General features: G+C 47.3%; 1 protein-coding gene and 28 non-coding genes across 29 annotated transcripts in view; 20 read left to right on the forward strand and 9 right to left on the reverse strand.

The window, feature by feature from the left end:
- Positions 1-17,756, forward strand: part of ldhd (lactate dehydrogenase D) — a 98,826-nt gene that overhangs the window by 49,983 nt on the left and 31,087 nt on the right. The window lies entirely within an intron of this gene.
- trnad-guc (transfer RNA aspartic acid (anticodon GUC)) lies at positions 386-457 on the forward strand. Its single transcript has one exon. It is a non-coding gene; the product is annotated as a tRNA-Asp (tRNA).
- Positions 1,078-1,148, reverse strand: trnag-gcc (transfer RNA glycine (anticodon GCC)). Its single transcript has one exon. It is a non-coding gene; the product is annotated as a tRNA-Gly (tRNA).
- On the forward strand, positions 1,293-1,375 carry trnal-cag (transfer RNA leucine (anticodon CAG)). The gene has a single exon. It is a non-coding gene; the product is annotated as a tRNA-Leu (tRNA).
- Positions 1,974-2,045, forward strand: trnad-guc (transfer RNA aspartic acid (anticodon GUC)). The gene has a single exon. It is a non-coding gene; the product is annotated as a tRNA-Asp (tRNA).
- On the reverse strand, positions 2,666-2,736 carry trnag-gcc (transfer RNA glycine (anticodon GCC)). Its single transcript has one exon. It is a non-coding gene; the product is annotated as a tRNA-Gly (tRNA).
- Positions 2,881-2,963, forward strand: trnal-cag (transfer RNA leucine (anticodon CAG)). Its single transcript has one exon. It is a non-coding gene; the product is annotated as a tRNA-Leu (tRNA).
- Positions 3,886-3,957, forward strand: trnad-guc (transfer RNA aspartic acid (anticodon GUC)). Its single transcript has one exon. It is a non-coding gene; the product is annotated as a tRNA-Asp (tRNA).
- On the reverse strand, positions 4,578-4,648 carry trnag-gcc (transfer RNA glycine (anticodon GCC)). Its single transcript has one exon. It is a non-coding gene; the product is annotated as a tRNA-Gly (tRNA).
- trnal-cag (transfer RNA leucine (anticodon CAG)) lies at positions 4,793-4,875 on the forward strand. Its single transcript has one exon. It is a non-coding gene; the product is annotated as a tRNA-Leu (tRNA).
- On the forward strand, positions 5,636-5,707 carry trnad-guc (transfer RNA aspartic acid (anticodon GUC)). Its single transcript has one exon. It is a non-coding gene; the product is annotated as a tRNA-Asp (tRNA).
- Positions 6,321-6,391, reverse strand: trnag-gcc (transfer RNA glycine (anticodon GCC)). The gene has a single exon. It is a non-coding gene; the product is annotated as a tRNA-Gly (tRNA).
- trnal-cag (transfer RNA leucine (anticodon CAG)) lies at positions 6,536-6,618 on the forward strand. The gene has a single exon. It is a non-coding gene; the product is annotated as a tRNA-Leu (tRNA).
- On the reverse strand, positions 8,071-8,141 carry trnag-gcc (transfer RNA glycine (anticodon GCC)). The gene has a single exon. It is a non-coding gene; the product is annotated as a tRNA-Gly (tRNA).
- Positions 8,286-8,368, forward strand: trnal-cag (transfer RNA leucine (anticodon CAG)). The gene has a single exon. It is a non-coding gene; the product is annotated as a tRNA-Leu (tRNA).
- On the forward strand, positions 9,839-9,921 carry trnal-cag (transfer RNA leucine (anticodon CAG)). Its single transcript has one exon. It is a non-coding gene; the product is annotated as a tRNA-Leu (tRNA).
- Positions 10,358-10,429, forward strand: trnad-guc (transfer RNA aspartic acid (anticodon GUC)). Its single transcript has one exon. It is a non-coding gene; the product is annotated as a tRNA-Asp (tRNA).
- trnag-gcc (transfer RNA glycine (anticodon GCC)) lies at positions 11,050-11,120 on the reverse strand. Its single transcript has one exon. It is a non-coding gene; the product is annotated as a tRNA-Gly (tRNA).
- Positions 11,265-11,347, forward strand: trnal-cag (transfer RNA leucine (anticodon CAG)). Its single transcript has one exon. It is a non-coding gene; the product is annotated as a tRNA-Leu (tRNA).
- On the forward strand, positions 11,622-11,693 carry trnad-guc (transfer RNA aspartic acid (anticodon GUC)). Its single transcript has one exon. It is a non-coding gene; the product is annotated as a tRNA-Asp (tRNA).
- Positions 12,314-12,384, reverse strand: trnag-gcc (transfer RNA glycine (anticodon GCC)). The gene has a single exon. It is a non-coding gene; the product is annotated as a tRNA-Gly (tRNA).
- On the forward strand, positions 12,529-12,611 carry trnal-cag (transfer RNA leucine (anticodon CAG)). Its single transcript has one exon. It is a non-coding gene; the product is annotated as a tRNA-Leu (tRNA).
- Positions 13,210-13,281, forward strand: trnad-guc (transfer RNA aspartic acid (anticodon GUC)). The gene has a single exon. It is a non-coding gene; the product is annotated as a tRNA-Asp (tRNA).
- On the reverse strand, positions 13,902-13,972 carry trnag-gcc (transfer RNA glycine (anticodon GCC)). The gene has a single exon. It is a non-coding gene; the product is annotated as a tRNA-Gly (tRNA).
- Positions 14,117-14,199, forward strand: trnal-cag (transfer RNA leucine (anticodon CAG)). The gene has a single exon. It is a non-coding gene; the product is annotated as a tRNA-Leu (tRNA).
- On the forward strand, positions 14,798-14,869 carry trnad-guc (transfer RNA aspartic acid (anticodon GUC)). Its single transcript has one exon. It is a non-coding gene; the product is annotated as a tRNA-Asp (tRNA).
- Positions 15,490-15,560, reverse strand: trnag-gcc (transfer RNA glycine (anticodon GCC)). The gene has a single exon. It is a non-coding gene; the product is annotated as a tRNA-Gly (tRNA).
- Positions 15,705-15,787, forward strand: trnal-cag (transfer RNA leucine (anticodon CAG)). The gene has a single exon. It is a non-coding gene; the product is annotated as a tRNA-Leu (tRNA).
- trnad-guc (transfer RNA aspartic acid (anticodon GUC)) lies at positions 16,224-16,295 on the forward strand. Its single transcript has one exon. It is a non-coding gene; the product is annotated as a tRNA-Asp (tRNA).

The following is a 17,756-nucleotide window of genomic DNA, read 5'->3' on the forward strand; positions in this document are numbered from 1 at the left end:
GATATTCCAAGAATTTGCCATTAGTTGGTGAGTTGTCTATCTGTCACGTTCTAGACAGTACACGTTTAGCAGAGCAGGACGATGTTTATCACTCGAATCCCAATTCTGACACTGGTGTTTTAGATTGACATTGGACCCTGTAATCCAGACACCCCATGCATCGATATTCCAAGAATTTGCCATTAGTTGGTGAGTTGTCTATCTGTCACGTTCTACACAGTACAAGTTTAGCAGAGCAGGAGGATGTTTATCACTCACAGCTCAGTGACAACTCTATACTTTAAAAAGTGTCCTCTGTTGCCAAAGTAAAAGCCTTTTCTGCAAGACATAACCTCAGAACTGCCCTGCCGTCCAATTGACGTGCCATAACTCACCCACGCAGCAGTCCTCGTTAGTATAGTGGACAGTATCTCCGCCTGTCACGCGGAAGACCGGGGTTCGATTCCCCGACGGGGAGAGTAGAGTTTTCAAGCAGCTGCCGATAATTTGCCAGGACAGACCAAAGCGGCACATCGTCCACATCGTGCATGCCCGTCCAAACGAGAAGCAATTCAAAAGAAGACATAAGCAAGTTCTCAGATGATGTGGAGCACAAACCTTTGCGTCGATGCGTCCTAATTACCAGTCATTTCAGACAGCACAGTTTGATTCCATTACTCAGAGTGAACACAAAATTCAGAGTGTTTCCGCCAATGCTCCATCACCGAGTGCAATACGGAATGACGCGCTGGCAAGGTGAAGACACATCTGCTAGAAGATTGCTGGTGTAATCTTGTAAGCTCTGAGAAGGTCATTTCACCTCCTCAGAGGCTTTGTAGTGGACCAACTGGTGTGCAATGGGGAAAAAATTGGCAGGGGAAAGCAATGAGTACAGTAGCAAGAAGGTCCAGGAGCTACGGCGACTGGCTGACTAGCATTCACCCAATTAGATCAGGTAGCGGTCAGCTCAGCACCAACAGCAGTTCATCGACTGCTTTGCAGTGTGATTGATGCAATGAATTGTTGCAGTATCTGCAGTTACTATCCATAGCTAACACTGCTCCTGCTGTCATACGATGAACAGTGAAAATTTGCTGCTGCATTGGCCGGGAATCGAACCCGGGCCTCCCGCGTGGCAGGCGAGAATTCTACCACTGAACCACCAATGCTTGACGACCTCGCCAAATGTGGACTGACACGGTGTCAGGATGAACTTGACTTGTTTGCAGCAACAGCAATTTTGCCCTGAACTTCTTGTCTTGGGCGCGACTGAAGTACTGGCACAGAAAATGCAGTTGGGCTGCGTGACTTAAGTCAGGATGGCCGAGCGGTCCAAGGCGCTGCGTTCAGGTCGCAGTCTCCTCTGGAGGCGTGGGTTCGAATCCCACTTCTGACACTGGTGTTTTAGATTGACATTGGACCCTGTAATCCAGACACCCCATGCATCGATATTCCAAGAATTTGCCATTAGTTGGTGAGTTGTCTATCTGTCACGTTCTAGACAGTACACGTTTAGCAGAGCAGGACGATGTTTATCACTCGAATCCCAATTCTGACACTGGTGTTTTAGATTGACATTGGACCCTGTAATCCAGACACCCCATGCATCGATATTCCAAGAATTTGCCATTAGTTGGTGAGTTGTCTATCTGTCACGTTCTAGACAGTACACGTTTAGCAGAGCAGGAGGATGTTTATCACTCGAATCCCAATTCTGACACTGGTGTTTTAGATTGACATTGGACCCTGTAATCCAGACACCCCATGCATCGATATTCCAAGAATTTGCCATTAGTTGGTGAGTTGTCTATCTGTCACGTTCTACACAGTACAAGTTTAGCAGAGCAGGAGGATGTTTATCACTCACAGCTCAGTGACAACTCTATACTTTAAAAAGTGTCCTCTGTTGCCAAAGTAAAAGCCTTTTCTGCAAGACATAACCTCAGAACTGCCCTGCCGTCCAATTGACGTGCCATAACTCACCCACGCAGCAGTCCTCGTTAGTATAGTGGACAGTATCTCCGCCTGTCACGCGGAAGACCGGGGTTCGATTCCCCGACGGGGAGAGTAGAGTTTTCAAGCAGCTGCCGATAATTTGCCAGGACAGACCAAAGCGGCACATCGTCCACATCGTGCATGCCCGTCCAAACGAGAAGCAATTCAAAAGAAGACATAAGCAAGTTCTCAGATGATGTGGAGCACAAACCTTTGCGTCGATGCGTCCTAATTACCAGTCATTTCAGACAGCACAGTTTGATTCCATTACTCAGAGTGAACACAAAATTCAGAGTGTTTCCGCCAATGCTCCATCACCGAGTGCAATACGGAATGACGCGCTGGCAAGGTGAAGACACATCTGCTAGAAGATTGCTGGTGTAATCTTGTAAGCTCTGAGAAGGTCATTTCACCTCCTCAGAGGCTTTGTAGTGGACCAACTGGTGTGCAATGGGGAAAAAATTGGCAGGGGAAAGCAATGAGTACAGTAGCAAGAAGGTCCAGGAGCTACGGCGACTGGCTGACTAGCATTCACCCAATTAGATCAGGTAGCGGTCAGCTCAGCACCAACAGCAGTTCATCGACTGCTTTGCAGTGTGATTGATGCAATGAATTGTTGCAGTATCTGCAGTTACTATCCATAGCTAACACTGCTCCTGCTGTCATACGATGAACAGTGAAAATATGCTGCTGCATTGGCCGGGAATCGAACCCGGGCCTCCCGCGTGGCAGGCGAGAATTCTACCACTGAACCACCAATGCTTGACGACCTCGCCAAATGTGGACTGACACGGTGTCAGGATGAACTTGACTTGTTTGCAGCAACAGCAATTTTGCCCTGAACTTCTTGTCTTGGGCGCGACTGAAGTACTGGCACAGAAAATGCAGTTGGGCTGCGTGACTTAAGTCAGGATGGCCGAGCGGTCTAAGGCGCTGCGTTCAGGTCGCAGTCTCCTCTGGAGGCGTGGGTTCGAATCCCACTTCTGACACTGGTGTTTTAGATTGACATTGGACCCTGTAATCCAGACACCCCATGCATCGATATTCCAAGAATTTGCCATTAGTTGGTGAGTTGTCTATCTGTCACGTTCTAGACAGTACACGTTTAGCAGAGCAGGACGATGTTTATCACTCGAATCCCAATTCTGACACTGGTGTTTTAGATTGACATTGGACCCTGTAATCCAGACACCCCATGCATCGATATTCCAAGAATTTGCCATTAGTTGGTGAGTTGTCTATCTGTCACGTTCTAGACAGTACACGTTTAGCAGAGCAGGAGGATGTTTATCACTCGAATCCCAATTCTGACACTGGTGTTTTAGATTGACATTGGACCCTGTAATCCAGACACCCCATGCATCGATATTCCAAGAATTTGCCATTAGTTGGTGAGTTGTCTATCTGTCACGTTCTAGACAGTACACGTTTAGCAGAGCAGGAGGATGTTTATCACTCGAATCCCAATTCTGACACTGGTGTTTTAGATTGACATTGGACCCTGTAATCCAGACACCCCATGCATCGATATTCCAAGAATTTGCCATTAGTTGGTGAGTTGTCTATCTGTCACGTTCTAGACAGTACACGTTTAGCAGAGCAGGACGATGTTTATCACTCGAATCCCAATTCTGACACTGGTGTTTTAGATTGACATTGGACCCTGTAATCCAGACACCCCATGCATCGATATTCCAAGAATTTGCCATTAGTTGGTGAGTTGTCTATCTGTCATGTTCTACACAGTACAAGTTTAGCAGAGCAGGAAGATGTTTATCACTCACAGCTCAGTGACAACTCTATACTTTAAAAAGTGTCCTCTGTTGCCAAAGTAAAAGCCTTTTCTGCAAGACATAACCTCAGAACTGCCCTGCCGTCCAATTGACGTGCCATAACTCACCCACGCAGCAGTCCTCGTTAGTATAGTGGACAGTATCTCCGCCTGTCACGCGGAAGACCGGGGTTCGATTCCCCGACGGGGAGAGTAGAGTTTTCAAGCAGCTGCCGATAATTTGCCAGGACAGACCAAAGCGGCACATCGTCCACATCGTGCATGCCCGTCCAAACGAGAAGCAATTCAAAAGAAGACATAAGCAAGTTCTCAGATGATGTGGAGCACAAACCTTTGCGTCGATGCGTCCTAATTACCAGTCATTTGAGACAGCACAGTTTGATTCCATTACTCAGAGTGAACACAAAATTCAGAGTGTTTCCGCCAATGCTCCATCACCGAGTGCAATACGGAATGACGCGCTGGCAAGGTGAAGACACATCTGCTAGAAGATTGCTGGTGTAATCTTGTAAGCTCTGAGAAGGTCATTTCACCTCCTCAGAGGCTTTGTAGTGGACCAACTGGTGTGCAATGGGGAAAAAATTGGCAGGGGAAAGCAATGAGTACAGTAGCAAGAAGGTCCAGGAGCTACGGCGACTGGCTGACTAGCATTCACCCAATTAGATCAGGTAGCGGTCAGCTCAGCACCAACAGCAGTTCATCGACTGCTTTGCAGTGTGATTGATGCAATGAATTGTTGCAGTATCTGCAGTTACTATCCATAGCTAACACTGCTCCTGCTGTCATACGATGAACAGTGAAAATTTGCTGCTGCATTGGCCGGGAATCGAACCCGGGCCTCCCGCGTGGCAGGCGAGAATTCTACCACTGAACCACCAATGCTTGACGACCTCGCCAAATGTGGACTGACACGGTGTCAGGATGAACTTGACTTGTTTGCAGCAACAGCAATTTTGCCCTGAACTTCTTGTCTTGGGCGCGACTGAAGTACTGGCACAGAAAATGCAGTTGGGCTGCGTGACTTAAGTCAGGATGGCCGAGCGGTCCAAGGCGCTGCGTTCAGGTCGCAGTCTCCTCTGGAGGCGTGGGTTCGAATCCCACTTCTGACACTGGTGTTTTAGATTGACATTGGACCCTGTAATCCAGACACCCCATGCATCGATATTCCAAGAATTTGCCATTAGTTGGTGAGTTGTCTATCTGTCACGTTCTAGACAGTACACGTTTAGCAGAGCAGGACGATGTTTATCACTCGAATCCCAATTCTGACACTGGTGTTTTAGATTGACATTGGACCCTGTAATCCAGACACCCCATGCATCGATATTCCAAGAATTTGCCATTAGTTGGTGAGTTGTCTATCTGTCACGTTCTAGACAGTACACGTTTAGCAGAGCAGGAGGATGTTTATCACTCGAATCCCAATTCTGACACTGGTGTTTTAGATTGACATTGGACCCTGTAATCCAGACACCCCATGCATCGATATTCCAAGAATTTGCCATTAGTTGGTGAGTTGTCTATCTGTCACGTTCTAGACAGTACACGTTTAGCAGAGCAGGAGGATGTTTATCACTCGAATCCCAATTCTGACACTGGTGTTTTAGATTGACATTGGACCCTGTAATCCAGACACCCCATGCATCGATATTCCAAGAATTTGCCATTAGTTGGTGAGTTGTCTATCTGTCACGTTCTACACAGTACAAGTTTAGCAGAGCAGGAGGATGTTTATCACTCACAGCTCAGTGACAACTCTATACTTTAAAAAGTGTCCTCTGTTGCCAAAGTAAAAGCCTTTTCTGCAAGACATAACCTCAGAACTGCCCTGCCGTCCAATTGACGTGCCATAACTCACCCACGCAGCAGTCCTCGTTAGTATAGTGGACAGTATCTCCGCCTGTCACGCGGAAGACCGGGGTTCGATTCCCCAACGGGGAGAGTAGAGTTTTCAAGCAGCTGCCGATAATTTGCCAGGACAGACCAAAGCGGCACATCGTCCACATCGTGCATGCCCGTCCAAACGAGAAGCAATTCAAAAGAAGACATAAGCAAGTTCTCAGATGATGTGGAGCACAAACCTTTGCGTCGATGCGTCCTAATTACCAGTCATTTGAGACAGCACAGTTTGATTCCATTACTCAGAGTGAACACAAAATTCAGAGTGTTTCCGCCAATGCTCCATCACCGAGTGCAATACGGAATGACGCGCTGGCAAGGTGAAGACACATCTGCTAGAAGATTGCTGGTGTAATCTTGTAAGCTCTGAGAAGGTCATTTCACCTCCTCAGAGGCTTTGTAGTGGACCAACTGGTGTGCAATGGGGAAAAAATTGGCAGGGGAAAGCAATGAGTACATTAGCAAGAAGGTCCAGGAGCTACGGCTGACTTGCATTCACCCAATTAGATGAGGTAGCGGTCAGCTCAGCACCAACAGCAGTTCATCGACTGCTTTGCAGTGTGATTGATGTAATGAATTGTTGCAGTATCTGCAGTTACTATCCATAGCTAACACTGCTCCTGCTTTCATACGATGAACAGTGAAAATTTGCTGCTGCATTGGCCGGGAATCGAACCCGGGCCTCCCGCGTGGCAGGCGAGGATTCTACCACTGAACCACCAATGCTTGACTACCTCGCCAAATGTGGACTGACACGGTGTCAGGATGAACTTGACTTGTTTGCAGCAACAGCAATTTTGCCCTGAACTTCTTGTCTTGGGCGCGACTGAAGTACTGGCACAGAAAATGCAGTTGGGCTGCGTGACTTAAGTCAGGATGGCCGAGCGGTCCAAGGCGCTGCGTTCAGGTCGCAGTCTCCTCTGGAGGCGTGGGTTCGAATCCCACTTCTGACACTGGTGTTTTAGATTGACATTGGACCCTGTAATCCAGACACCCCATGCATCGATATTCCAAGAATTTGCCATTAGTTGGTGAGTTGTCTATCTGTCACGTTCTAGACAGTACACGTTTAGCAGAGCAGGACGATGTTTATCACTCGAATCCCAATTCTGACACTGGTGTTTTAGATTGACATTGGACCCTGTAATCCAGACACCCCATGCATCGATATTCCAAGAATTTGCCATTAGTTGGTGAGTTGTCTATCTGTCACGTTCTAGACAGTACACGTTTAGCAGAGCAGGAGGATGTTTATCACTCGAATCCCAATTCTGACACTGGTGTTTTAGATTGACATTGGACCCTGTAATCCAGACACCCCATGCATCGATATTCCAAGAATTTGCCATTAGTTGGTGAGTTGTCTATCTGTCACGTTCTAGACAGTACACGTTTAGCAGAGCAGGAGGATGTTTATCACTCGAATCCCAATTCTGACACTGGTGTTTTAGATTGACATTGGACCCTGTAATCCAGACACCCCATGCATCGATATTCCAAGAATTTGCCATTAGTTGGTGAGTTGTCTATCTGTCACGTTCTACACAGTACAAGTTTAGCAGAGCAGGAGGATGTTTATCACTCACAGCTCAGTGACAACTCTATACTTTAAAAAGTGTCCTCTGTTGCCAAAGTAAAAGCCTTTTCTGCAAGACATAACCTCAGAACTGCCCTGCCGTCCAATTGACGTGCCATAACTCACCCACGCAGCAGTCCTCGTTAGTATAGTGGACAGTCTCTCCGCCTGTCACGCGGAAGACCGGGGTTCGATTCCCCGACGGGGAGAGTAGAGTTTTCAAGCAGCTGCCGATAATTTGCCAGGACAGACCAAAGTGGCACATCGTCCACATCGTGCATGCCCGTCCAAACGAGAAGCAATTCAAAAGAAGACATAAGCAAGTTCTCAGATGATGTGGAGCACAAACCTTTGTGTCGATGCGTCCTAATTACCAGTCATTTCAGACAGCACAGTTTGATTCCATTACTCAGAGTGAACACAAAATTCAGAGTGTTTCTGCCAATGCTCCATCACCGAGTGCAATACGGAATGACGCGCTGGCAAGGTGAAGACACATCTGCTAGAAGATTGCTGGTGTAATCTTGTAAGCTCTGAGAAGGTCATTTCACCTCCTCAGAGGCTTTGTAGTGGACCAACTGGTGTGCAATGGGGAAAAAATTGGCAGGGGAAAGCAATGAGTACAGTAGCAAGAAGGTCCAGGAGCTACGGCGACTGGCTGACTAGCATTCACCCAATTAGATCAGGTAGCGGTCAGCTCAGCACCAACAGCAGTTCATCAACTGCTTTGCAGTGTGATTGATGCAATGAATTGTTGCAGTATCTGCAGTTACTATCCATAGCTAACACTGCTCCTGCTGTCATACGATGAACAGTGAAAATTTGCTGCTGCATTGGCCGGGAATCGAACCCGGGCCTCCCGCGTGGCAGGCGAGAATTCTACCACTGAACCACCAATGCTTGACGACCTCGCCAAATGTGGACTGACACGGTGTCAGGATGAACTTGACTTGTTTGCAGCAACAGCAATTTTGCCCTGAACTTCTTGTCTTGGGCGCGACTGAAGTACTGGCACAGAAAATGCAGTTGGGCTGCGTGGCTTAAGTCAGGATGGCCGAGTGGTCCAAGGCGCTGCATTCAGGTCGCAGTCTCTTCTGGAGGCGTGGGTTCGACTCTCACTTCTGACACTGGTGTTTTAGATTGACATTGGACCCTGTAATCCAGACACCCCATGCATCGATATTCCAAGAATTTGCCATTAGTTGGTGAGTTGTCTATCTGTCACGTTCTAGACAGTACACGTTTAGCAGAGCAGGAGGATGTTTATCACTCGAATCCCAATTCTGACACTGGTGTTTTAGATTGACATTGGACCCTGTAATCCAGACACCCCATGCATCGATATTCCAAGAATTTGCCATTAGTTGGTGAGTTATCTATCTGTCACGTTCTAGACAGTACACGTTTAGCAGAGCAGGAAGATGTTTATCACTCGAATCCCAATTCTGACACTGGTGTTTTAGATTGACATTGGACCCTGTAATCCAGACACCCCATGCATCGATATTCCAAGAATTTGCCATTAGTTGGTGAGTTGTCTATCTGTCACGTTCTACACAGTACAAGTTTAGCAGAGCAGGAGGATGTTTATCACTCACAGCTCAGTGACAACTCTATACTTTACAAAGTGTCCTCTGTTGCCTAAGGAAAAGCCTTTTCTGCAAGACATCACCTCAGAACTGCCATGCCGTGCAATTGACGTGCCATAACTCACCCACGCAGCAGTCCTTGTAGAGTGGACAGTATCTCCGCCTGTCACGCGGAAGACCGGGGTTCGATTCCCCGACGGGGAGAGTCGAGTTTTCAAGCAGCTGCCGATAATTTGCCAGGACAGACCAAAGTGGCACATCGTCCACATCGTGCATGCCCGTCCAAACGAGAAGCAATTCAAAAGAAGACATAAGCAAGTTCTCAGATGATGTGGAGCACAAACCTTTGCGTCGATGCGTCCTAATTACCAGTCATTTCAGACAGCACAGTTTGATTCCATTACTCAGAGTGAACACAAAATTCAGAGTGTTTCCGCCAATGCTCCATCACCGAGTGCAATACGGAATGACGCGCTGGCAAGGTGAAGACACATCTGCTAGAAGATTGCTGGTGTAATCTTGTAAGCTCATTTCACCTCCTCAGAGGCTTTGTAGTGGACCAACTGGTGTGCAATGGGGAAAAAATTGGCAGGGGAAAGCAATGAGTACATTAGCAAGAAGGTCCAGGAGCTACGGCTGACTTGCATTCACCCAATTAGATGAGGTAGCGGTCAGCTCAGCACCAACAGCAGTTCATCGACTGCTTTGCAGTGTGATTGATGCAATGAATTGTTGCAGTATCTGCAGTTACTATCCATAGCTAACACTGCTCCTGCTTTCATACGATGAACAGTGAAAATTTGCTGCTGCATTGGCCGGGAATCGAACCCGGGCCTCCCGCATGGCAGGCGAGAATTCTACCACTGAACCACCTCCCCAAATGTGGACTGACACTGTGTCAGGATGAACTTGACTTGTTTGCAGCAACAGCAATTTTGCCCTGAACTTCTTGTCTTGGGCGCGACTGAAGTACTGGCACAGAAAATGCAGTTGGGCTGCGTGACTTAAGTCAGGATGGCCGAGCGGTCCAAGGCGCTGCGTTCAGGTCGCAGTCTCCGCTGGAGGCGTGGGTTCGAATCCCACTTCTGACACTGGTGTTTTAGATTGACATTGGACCCTGTAATCCAGACACCCCATGCATCGATATTCCAAGAATTTGCCATTAGTTGGTGAGTTGTCTATCTGTCACGTTCTAGGCAGTACACGTTTAGCAGAGCAGGACGATGTTTATCACTCGAATCCCAATTCTGACACTGGTGTTTTAGATTGACATTGGACCCTGTAATCCAGACACCCCATGCATCGATATTCCAAGAATTTGCCATTAGTTGGTGAGTTGTCTATCTGTCACGTTCTACACAGTACAAGTTTAGCAGAGCAGGAGGATGTTTATCACTCACAGCTCAGTGACAACTCTATACTTTAAAAAGTGTCCTCTGTTGCCAAAGTAAAAGCCTTTTCTGCAAGACATAACCTCAGAACTGCCCTGCCGTCCAATTGACGTGCCATAACTCACCCACGCAGCAGTCCTCGTTAGTATAGTGGACAGTATCTCCGCCTGTCACGCGGAAGACCGGGGTTCGATTCCCCGACGGGGAGAGTAGAGTTTTCAAGCAGCTGCCGATAATTTGCCAGGACAGACCAAAGCGGCACATCGTCCACATCGTGCATGCCCGTCCAAACGAGAAGCAATTCAAAAGAAGACATAAGCAAGTTCTCAGATGATGTGGAGCACAAACCTTTGCGTCGATGCGTCCTAATTACCAGTCATTTGAGACAGCACAGTTTGATTCCATTACTCAGAGTGAACACAAAATTCAGAGTGTTTCCGCCAATGCTCCATCACCGAGTGCAATACGGAATGACGCGCTGGCAAGGTGAAGACACATCTGCTAGAAGATTGCTGGTGTAATCTTGTAAGCTCTGAGAAGGTCATTTCACCTCCTCAGAGGCTTTGTAGTGGACCAACTGGTGTGCAATGGGGAAAAAATTGGCAGGGGAAAGCAATGAGTACAGTAGCAAGAAGGTCCAGGAGCTACGGCGACTGGCTGACTAGCATTCACCCAATTAGATCAGGTAGCGGTCAGCTCAGCACCAACAGCAGTTCATCGACTGCTTTGCAGTGTGATTGATGCAATGAATTGTTGCAGTATCTGCAGTTACTATCCATAGCTAACACTGCTCCTGCTGTCATACGATGAACAGTGAAAATTTGCTGCTGCATTGGCCGGGAATCGAACCCGGGCCTCCCGCGTGGCAGGCGAGAATTCTACCACTGAACCACCAATGCTTGACGACCTCGCCAAATGTGGACTGACACGGTGTCAGGATGAACTTGACTTGTTTGCAGCAACAGCAATTTTGCCCTGAACTTCTTGTCTTGGGCGCGACTGAAGTACTGGCACAGAAAATGCAGTTGGGCTGCGTGACTTAAGTCAGGATGGCCGAGCGGTCCAAGGCGCTGCGTTCAGGTCGCAGTCTCCTCTGGAGGCGTGGGTTCGAATCCCACTTCTGACACTGGTGTTTTAGATTGACATTGGACCCTGTAATCCAGACACCCCATGCATCGATATTCCAAGAATTTGCCATTAGTTGGTGAGTTGTCTATCTGTCACGTTCTACACAGTACAAGTTTAGCAGAGCAGGAGGATGTTTATCACTCACAGCTCAGTGACAACTCTATACTTTAAAAAGTGTCCTCTGTTGCCAAAGTAAAAGCCTTTTCTGCAAGACATAACCTCAGAACTGCCCTGCCGTCCAATTGACGTGCCATAACTCACCCACGCAGCAGTCCTCGTTAGTATAGTGGACAGTATCTCTGCCTGTCACGCGGAAGACCGGGGTTCGATTCCCCGATGGGGAGAGTAGAGTTTTCAAGCAGCTGCCGATAATTTGCCAGGACAGACCAAAGCGGCACATCGTCCACATCGTGCATGCCCGTCCAAACGAGAAGCAATTCAAAAGAAGACATAAGCAAGTTCTCAGATGATGTGGAGCACAAACCTTTGCGTCGATGCGTCCTAATTACCAGTCATTTGAGACAGCACAGTTTGATTCCATTACTCAGAGTGAACACATAATTCAGAGTGTTTCCGCCAATGCTCCATCACCGAGTGCAATACGGAATGACGCGCTGGCAAGGTGAAGACACATCTGCTAGAAGATTGCTGGTGTAATCTTGTAAGCTCTGAGAAGGTCATTTCACCTCCTCAGAGGCTTTGTAGTGGACCAACTGGTGTGCAATGGGGAAAAAATTGGCAGGGGAAAGCAATGAGTACAGTAGCAAGAAGGTCCAGGAGCTACGGCGACTGGCTGACTAGCATTCACCCAATTAGATCAGGTAGCGGTCAGCTCAGCACCAACAGCAGTTCATCGACTGCTTTGCAGTGTGATTGATGCAATGAATTGTTGCAGTATCTGCAGTTACTATCCATAGCTAACACTGCTCCTGCTGTCATACGATGAACAGTGAAAATTTGCTGCTGCATTGGCCGGGAATTGAACCCGGGCCTCCCGCGTGGCAGGCGAGAATTCTACCACTGAACCACCAATGCTTGACGACCTCGCCAAATGTGGACTGACACGGTGTCAGGATGAACTTGACTTGTTTGCAGCAACAGCAATTTTGCCCTGAACTTCTTGTCTTGAGCGCGACTGAAGTACTGGCACAGAAAATGCAGTTGGGCTGCGTGACTTAAGTCAGGATGGCCGAGCGGTCTAAGGCGCTGCGTTCAGGTCGCAGTCTCCTCTGGAGGCGTGGGTTCGAATCCCACTTCTGACACTGGTGTTTTAGATTGACATTGGACCCTGTAATCCAGACACCCCATGCATCGATATTCCAAGAATTTGCCATTAGTTGGTGAGTTGTCTATCTGTCACGTTCTAGACAGTACACGTTTAGCAGAGCAGGACGATGTTTATCACTCGAATCCCAATTCTGACACTGGTGTTTTAGATTGACATTGGACCCTGTAATCCAGACACCCCATGCATCGATATTCCAAGAATTTGCCATTAGTTGGTGAGTTGTCTATCTGTCACGTTCTAGACAGTACAAGTTTAGCAGAGCAGGAGGATGTTTATCACTCGAATCCCAATTCTGACACTGGTGTTTTAGATTGACATTGGACCCTGTAATCCAGACACCCCATGCATCGATATTCCAAGAATTTGCCATTAGTTGGTGAGTTGTCTATCTGTCACGTTCTACACAGTACAAGTTTAGCAGAGCAGGAGGATGTTTATCACTCACAGCTCAGTGACAACTCTATACTTTAAAAAGTGTCCTCTGTTGCCAAAGTAAAAGCCTTTTCTGCAAGACATAACCTCAGAACTGCCCTGCCGTCCAATTGACGTGCCATAACTCACCCACGCAGCAGTCCTCGTTAGTATAGTGGACAGTATCTCCGCCTGTCACGCGGAAGACCGGGGTTCGATTCCCCGACGGGGAGAGTAGAGTTTTCAAGCAGCTGCCGATAATTTGCCAGGACAAACCAAAGCGGCACATCGTCCACATCGTGCATGCCCGTCCAAACGAGAAGCAATTCAAAAGAAGACATAAGCAAGTTCTCAGATGATGTGGAGCACAAACCTTTGCGTCGATGCGTCCTAATTACCAGTCATTTGAGACAGCACAGTTTGATTCCATTACTCAGAGTGAACACAAAATTCAGAGTGTTTCCGCCAATGCTCCATCACCGAGTGCAATACGGAATGACGCGCTGGCAAGGTGAAGACACATCTGCTAGAAGATTGCTGGTGTAATCTTGTAAGCTCTGAGAAGGTCATTTCACCTCCTCAGAGGCTTTGTAGTGGACCAACTGGTGTGCAATGGGGAAAAAATTGGCAGGGGAAAGCAATGAGTACAGTAGCAAGAAGGTCCAGGAGCTACGGCGACTGGCTGACTAGCATTCACCCAATTAGATCAGGTAGCGGTCAGCTCAGTACCAACAGCAGTTCATCGACTGCTTTGCAGTGTGATTGATGCAATGAATTGTTGCAGTATCTGCAGTTACTATCCGTAGCTAACACTGCTCCTGCTGTCATACGATGAACAGTGAAAATTTGCTGCTGCATTGGCCGGGAATCGAACCCGGGCCTCCCGCGTGGCAGGCGAGAATTCTACCACTGAACCACCAATGCTTGACGACCTCGCCAAATGTGGACTGACACGGTGTCAGGATGAACTTGACTTGTTTGCAGCAACAGCAATTTTGCCCTGAACTTCTTGTCTTGGGCGCGACTGAAGTACTGGCACAGAAAATGCAGTTGGGCTGCGTGACTTAAGTCAGGATGGCCGAGCGGTCCAAGGCGCTGCGTTCAGGTCGCAGTCTCCTCTGGAGGCGTGGGTTCGAATCCCACTTCTGACACTGGTGTTTTAGATTGACATTGGACCCTGTAATCCAGACACCCCATGCATCGATATTCCAAGAATTTGCCATTAGTTGGTGAGTTGTCTATCTGTCACGTTCTAGACAGTACACGTTTAGCAGAGCAGGACGATGTTTATCACTCGAATCCCAATTCTGACACTGGTGTTTTAGATTGACATTGGACCCTGTAATCCAGACACCCCATGCATCGATATTCCAAGAATTTGCCATTAGTTGGTGAGTTGTCTATCTGTCACGTTCTAGACAGTACACGTTTAGCAGAGCAGGAGGATGTTTATCACTCGAATCCCAATTCTTACACTGGTGTTTTAGATTGACATTGGACCCTGTAATCCAGACACCCCATGCATCGATATTCCAAGAATTTGCCATTAGTTGGTGAGTTGTCTATCTGTCACGTTCTACACAGTACAAGTTTAGCAGAGCAGGAGGATGTTTATCACTCACAGCTCAGTGACAACTCTATACTTTAAAAAGTGTCCTCTGTTGCCAAAGTAAAAGCCTTTTCTGCAAGACATAACCTCAGAACTGCCCTGCCGTCCAATTGACGTGCCATAACTCACCCACGCAGCAGTCCTCGTTAGTATAGTGGACAGTATCTCCGCCTGTCACGCGGATGACCGGGGTTCGATTCCCCGACGGGGAGAGTAGAGTTTTCAAGCAGCTGCCGATAATTTGCCAGGACAGACCAAAGCGGCACATCGTCCACATCGTGCATGCCCGTCCAAACGAGAAGCAATTCAAAAGAAGACATAAGCAAGTTCTCAGATGATGTGGAGCACAAACCTTTGCGTCGATGCGTCCTAATTACCAGTCATTTGAGACAGCACAGTTTGATTCCATTACTCAGAGTGAACACAAAATTCAGAGTGTTTCCGCCAATGCTCCATCACCGAGTGCAATACGGAATGACGCGCTGGCAAGGTGAAGACACATCTGCTAGAAGATTGCTGGTGTAATCTTGTAAGCTCTGAGAAGGTCATTTCACCTCCTCAGAGGCTTTGTAGTGGACCAACTGGTGTGCAATGGGGAAAAAATTGGCAGGGGAAAGCAATGAGTACAGTAGCAAGAAGGTCCAGGAGCTACGGCGACTGGCTGACTAGCATTCACCCAATTAGATGAGGTAGCGGTCAGCTCAGCACCAACAGCAGTTCATCGACTGCTTTGCAGTGTGATTGATGCAATGAATTGTTGCAGTATCTGCAGTTACTATCCATAGCTAACACTGCTCCTGCTGTCATACGATGAACAGTGAAAATATGCTGCTGCATTGGCCGGGAATCGAACCCGGGCCTCCCGCGTGGCAGGCGAGAATTCTACCACTGAACCACCAATGCTTGACGACCTCGCCAAATGTGGACTGACACGGTGTCAGGATGAACTTGACTTGTTTGCAGCAACAGCAATTTTGCCCTGAACTTCTTGTCTTGGGCGCGACTGAAGTACTGGCACAGAAAATGCAGTTGGGCTGCGTGACTTAAGTCAGGATGGCCGAGCGGTCTAAGGCGCTGCGTTCAGGTCGCAGTCTCCTCTGGAGGCGTGGGTTCGAATCCCACTTCTGACACTGGTGTTTTAGATTGACATTGGACCCTGTAATCCAGACACCCCATGCATCGATATTCCAAGAATTTGCCATTAGTTGGTGAGTTGTCTATCTGTCACGTTCTAGACAGTACACGTTTAGCAGAGCAGGAGGATGTTTATCACTCGAATCCCAATTCTGACACTGGTGTTTTAGATTGACATTGGACCCTGTAATCCAGACACCCCATGCATCGATATTCCAAGAATTTGCCATTAGTTGGTGAGTTGTCTATCTGTCATGTTCTACACAGTACAAGTTTAGCAGAGCAGGAAGATGTTTATCACTCACAGCTCAGTGACAACTCTATACTTTAAAAAGTGTCCTCTGTTGCCAAAGTAAAAGCCTTTTCTGCAAGACATAACCTCAGAACTGCCCTGCCGTCCAATTGACGTGCCATAACTCACCCACGCAGCAGTCCTCGTTAGTATAGTGGACAGTATCTCCGCCTGTCACGCGGAAGACCGGGGTTCGATTCCCCGACGGGGAGAGTAGAGTTTTCAAGCAGCTGCCGATAATTTGCCAGGACAGACCAAAGCGGCACATCGTCCACATCGTGCATGCCCGTCCAAACGAGAAGCAATTCAAAAGAAGACATAAGCAAGTTCTCAGATGATGTGGAGCACAAACCTTTGCGTCGATGCGTCCTAATTACCAGTCATTTGAGACTAGGCCTGTCACGATAACAAATTTTGCTGGACGATAAATTGTCTCAGAAATTATTGCGATAAGCGATAATTTTGTCGTTCTGAGATAATTTTCATCTAATACAATGATAATGGTAGTTGTTACGTAATTTATTATTTTTTCACTGTGCTTCATGTTTGATACACGTTGTCGTCTGACTCGTTCATAGGAGAGAACGGGAGAGTTCGCTCAGTAGGTTTTAATTCAAAGCAAGACGTACAATGACAGAACGAGGTAGATTACTCCAGTAAAAGTAAGACTTAGTTTAATGACTTAGAAGTCGCCAAATGACTTACTTTAATGAATTTCGTTAGTTTATATAATGCAGATTTGTAAAATATTACTTTTATGAGGGTCACAGTCACAGACAATAAACTTAGCATTTGATAATTGTGGTAGCAGTGGTGCAGCAGATGTAATGAAGTCCACGCAGCACGCTGGATGCAAACTAATATTAAGCCTATAGCCTATTCATTATAATGTCCATGGACATACATTCAGTTATTTTGCCTTAATAATGACAAAATAATACACAAAAAATGGTCAGATTGGGAATAATGCGTGCAATCGCCGATGGACACCCCCCGATCGGACCAACCCTACTACCGGTTATTCTACAGGTCTATAGGCTACTATGAAATAAAAAATAAAAACTCTTTAAATATTTTATTAGCCGTACTCGAACTGGCAACTAGCTTTCTCTCTGCCTAGTGCCTACCGGTATACTTCTCAGCTGCACTCTGTGGTAGGCTACGCCAGGAGTCCCGCCTCCCCACACACCATGCGACTGACAAGTGACTGACATGGGGGTTCACTCATCGCTAGGACCCGAGAGAGAGACACGAGGAAAACAAACAAGCATGCAAATGGAATTTATCGCGGCCAGAAAAATTATCAAGCTAATTTTAATTATCATGCGATTAATTGATTTATTGAATATCACGACAGGCCTATTTGAGACAGCACAGTTTGATTCCATTACTCAGAGTGAACACAAAATTCAGAGTGTTTCCGCCAATGCTCCATCACCGAGTGCAATACGGAATGACGCGCTGGCAAGGTGAAGACACATCTGCTAGAAGATTGCTGGTGTAATCTTGTAAGCTCTGAGAAGGTCATTTCACCTCCTCAGAGGCTTTGTAGTGGACCAACTGGTGTGCAATGGGGAAAAAATTGGCAGGGGAAAGCAATGAGTACAGTAGCAAGAAGGTCCAGGAGCTACGGCGACTGGCTGACTAGCATTCACCCAATTAGATCAGGTAGC

The sequence above is a fragment of the Scomber japonicus genome, chromosome 5 (assembly GCF_027409825.1).
Source record: "Scomber japonicus isolate fScoJap1 chromosome 5, fScoJap1.pri, whole genome shotgun sequence".
Lineage (NCBI taxonomy): Eukaryota > Metazoa > Chordata > Actinopteri > Scombriformes > Scombridae > Scomber > Scomber japonicus.